Source organism: Parus major, chromosome 15 (genome assembly GCF_001522545.3).
Source record: "Parus major isolate Abel chromosome 15, Parus_major1.1, whole genome shotgun sequence".
Lineage (NCBI taxonomy): Eukaryota > Metazoa > Chordata > Aves > Passeriformes > Paridae > Parus > Parus major.
The window spans coordinates 970,507-974,483 of record NC_031784.1 but is presented as its reverse complement, the minus strand read 5'-3'; the positions used below and the strand labels follow the sequence as shown (position 1 = coordinate 974,483).

Sequence of the window (3,977 nt, the reverse complement as noted above, 5' to 3'; positions counted from 1 at the left end):
TTCCCTGGGCTGCTCTGTGGCTCCCAGGCTCTCTGCCCGTTTCTGGAGGTGCACTGCTGTGTCCAGAGATACCTGGTTCCCTCTTTACCCCTCCTGTTCCCCTGGGATCTGCAGGGTTTGGGACAGCTGCTTTGCTCTGTGGCCACTATTATTATTATTATTATAATTATTATTATTATTATTATTAATGAGGGTGGTGGGTGCAGACACTGGGGCACCTCTGGCTGCTGGAGCAGCTTCCCAGCCCCTCTGAGCTGCCAAGGACAGATTTATTGCCCTGAACTCAAATAATTTGAGTGGCCACTGAATTCCTGGAAGCCACAATTTAGTCTGGAACCCCTGATGAGCAGATTGCAGTACTTACCTGGTCTGGCTCCCAGTGCAGGTGGCAGGGGAACCCCACAGGAGCTTCTGGGGAGTTTTGTCACAATCTCCCAGTGGAAGGAGCCCTTGGCTGAGGACTGCCAGACCCTGCTCCTTCTCTGAAGGTTTCTGTCACTGGTGGGGATTCTAAGCTGCCATCCAGCTTCCTGAGACTGCAGATTGAACTGTCAGCTTTGCTGAGGGAAAGCCACTGGTGCAAGTTTGTGCTTTGGAGATGTGGGCAGGTTTTATTGCGGAAGGGAAGGATCAGAGAACAGTTGGGTGAAGGGTAGGGTTGTTTTCTTTCTGTAATCTTTGTATCATTTCCATGAGTGCTGTGCTCTTTCCTGGTTTGGAGTGATAATTGTGCTTTGGGGATGAGAGCTGCACAACCCCCCTGAGGTGCCAGAGCCTCTGTGCCAGCCCCTGAGGAGCTCTGGGATGGGCAGTGCTGTTGGTAAGGGCTGTTAATTCAGTGTTTTCAGGTGCTGGGGAAGGTTTTGGTTCCCAGAAGGAGTTGTACAGCTTGTGAGGCTGCTGCTGGACAGCTGCCCTGGCACTGGAAGGCCCTGAGTGAGACACAGGCACCCAAAATGCTCAGGATTGTCACAGCAGTGTCAGCTGGCAGCCACTGCTAGAGCAGCAGAATTACCCAGGGACTCCTCTGTGCTGTGATGACACTGTACATCCAATAAACCTGAGCTGAGCCCACCAGAATGATGGCACTCTATTAATTGAATATGATATTGCTGCAGGGCCTTTCCATGCATTGTCTGACGAGATTAACATTCCCTCACAGAAGCACTTTGGCAAATCAAGGTTCCATTTCCCATTCTTCCACTCCACCCCTGTGTTTGGGATCTCCTTTTAGTTTTTCTGTCGTGCCTCTGGCTTCATCATTCCACATCCATCAGCACTGCAGGAGCCTCACACGCTTTGCAGAAAGCTCCAGGAGTGTCTTCTCTGCTGTGGAGGGCCCTGTGTCTCCTCCTAAAGCCTGTGCCACCAAAATGAAGTGCAAGATCATGTTGGGGGATGAGGGGAATGAGCAGGGCTGGCAGCTTGAGGGCTCTGCAGACCCACAGACACATTACAATGGAAGTTTCCCCAAATGTGCAGCAAAAGGGGATTTGTTCCCAGCTGGGGAGAAACAACCAGTGTAAATCCAGATGTTTTCTCCATGCAGGGACCCAGGCAGCTCCAGCCAGGTGTGAGGAGGGAGGCTTTGGGGAGGGGATCTGAACAAGCTCTGGCAGGAAGGAATCCATAATTTACACAGGAATTAGGAGAGTGATGCTGCAGAAGAGTCCAGATGTGCCAGCTGTGCCAGGGGCAGTGAGAGCTGCCTGTGTCACATCCCCAGGGGCTTTGGGGAGCCCTGCCCAGCACCAGCTCTGGGAGCTGCTGTCCCACAGCTCTGCTTGCTCAGCTGAAGGAGCAGATCAAACCCAGCACAGAGCTCAGGGAAGGCTGCTGAGAACAAAACAAACCAAAAAGCCTCGGTGAGGCAGTGGTGTGGCAGCCCCACCTGGAGCCAGGTGCATTTCAATATTCCTGCATTGCTCTGGTCCCCAGGAAGGTTCAAATACGTTGTGTGCACCTGTGCCAGGTTCTGTTCTGTTCGCTGGGGAGCAGAGGGAAGGGAAAAGTGAAAGTGTGTGGGAAGGGCAGGAGAGGAGAAGGGCTCTAGGTCTTCCCAACTTTTTTCCTATTTTAGTTCAATAATTTTAATATCCTGGTTTAAATTGCCTTTAATTTTGGACTGATGAAGCAGGTTGTGCTTTGATAAAACAAGCAATCCTATGTCCTTCCAGGTTTTATTAAAAAATATGAGCTAATAAAGCTCAAACAGGACAGGCATGTTACTGAACTAACCCAGTGCAGCTCCAGCGAGTACAGAGGGGAATAATGCATCCATCAAGGGCTGCTGCTGGAACTGAATCCATAAGTCAGCAGGTCCAAATTAACCATTCAGCAAATCAGAGCAGCAGGTAATCAAATTCAGTGATGCTGAGAGGGATTGCTCTGAGATGCTTTCACTGAAAAACCATATGGAGAGGCCAGGTCCTTGGAGCTGATGGCCCAAAGCAGAGCTCAGCTGGGCAGGGCAGGAGCTCAAATTAAACCCTTCCCAGGAGCCTCCGTGCACACAGATGCAGAAATTGCATTTGCACCTGTGTTTTGCACAGAATTTTCAGCACCTGCAGCAGTTGCACGGCCTGGGTGGGGTTTGTTGTGTGCCAGCCCTGCTCTGTCACTGCAGCAGCCTTGGCCCAGACACCCTGGGAGGTTTACACACGCTTAGATATGGAAATAAAAATAAATATGAAAATATAAACTTTAATAAATATAAATTAAAATAAAATATAAAAATAAATTAATACATTAAAATTAAAAAAATAAATAGATAAACCCCAGTTTCCTCAGAGCTCCTGGGGCCAGCAGCTCCTGCCTGGCCAGCACATCCAGCACAGGCACCATGGGTGACCTTCCCCATCCCCAAACCTGCTCCATTAGCAGTGACCATTTGTTCCTTCAGAGCCAGCCAGGAAACTTGATGTCAGCTTCTAGCTGAGGTAATGGACATAAAAATCTCCATATGCTGAGAAGTCACTTTAAGGAAAGGTATTAACCTAATTAGCCCATTTGTCTCTTCTCTCATCAAGCATCTTTCTAGCAGCGTTTGTTTCTTGCCTTAAACCAGGAAGTTAATAGGTGTCATGTCATAATTTGTGCTCTGGAGGTATTTGAGAAGGTTGTCTTGCTGTTCAGAATAAATCAAATTCTAATTCTGTCTGCACATTTGTCCATTTAAGGCCTGTATGGACTGGAGAGTTTCATGGCATTAAGCTAGCAGAGTGAACCCCAGGTTGAGAAACAAATTTATGGCTCTTTAGTAGGAATGTCAAAATAAGGGGGCCAAAATAATAATGGTTTTCAAAAGAGTCTGTGGGAAAGTAGGAATTCACTCACAGGTAATGCAGGAATGGCACCCAGCACTGGTGTGGTTAAACAAAAATGGTTCAATAAGGTTTGATGCAGTTTTAGTGCTAAAGAGGCCTGAAAATCTGCTGTTAATTTCCCATCAGAAGCAAATGAAATGATTTGAGTTTCCAGCAGCACTGCTGCTCTGCAGGAACTGGAAATCCCTGAATGTCCCCAGACAGAGGTTGGAAATGCAGATTAAAGGCTCTGGTAATGCAGGGCAGGAGGAAATGCCTGTCCAGGCTGTTGGGATGGGGGATCGGGAACTGAGCCCTCCGGAGAGCCAGGGATGTTCAGCCGGGATGGAGATCACCAGGATGGGAGATCCTGGGCAGGAGTTTGGCGTTCCGAGGATGCCGAGTGCCGGTTCTCAAGCTGCTGGGGCTGGAACATTCCCAATTCCCTGGCAGAAACCCTCGCTGGGCTCCCCGTGGTGCCTCTGGCACTGGGCACTGCCTGTCCTGGGCTGCCCGGGGCTCTCGGCATTGCTCCGGGGGAGAAAATCCTCCTGCAGCTCCCGGGGGAAAGGCTGAGAGCTCGGGGTGTGACCAGGGGCAGGGCACGGAGGGGTTAACCCGGCACAGGGAGGGGTTAACCCGGCACAGGGAGGGGTTAACCCGGGCACACGG

At 50.0% G+C, this 3,977-nt stretch overlaps 1 protein-coding gene across 1 annotated transcript in view; it reads left to right on the top strand.

The window, feature by feature from the left end:
* The window catches only part of GLT1D1 (glycosyltransferase 1 domain containing 1), an 85,940-nt gene that overhangs the window by 1,171 nt on the left and 80,792 nt on the right, over positions 1–3,977 (top strand). The window lies entirely within an intron of this gene.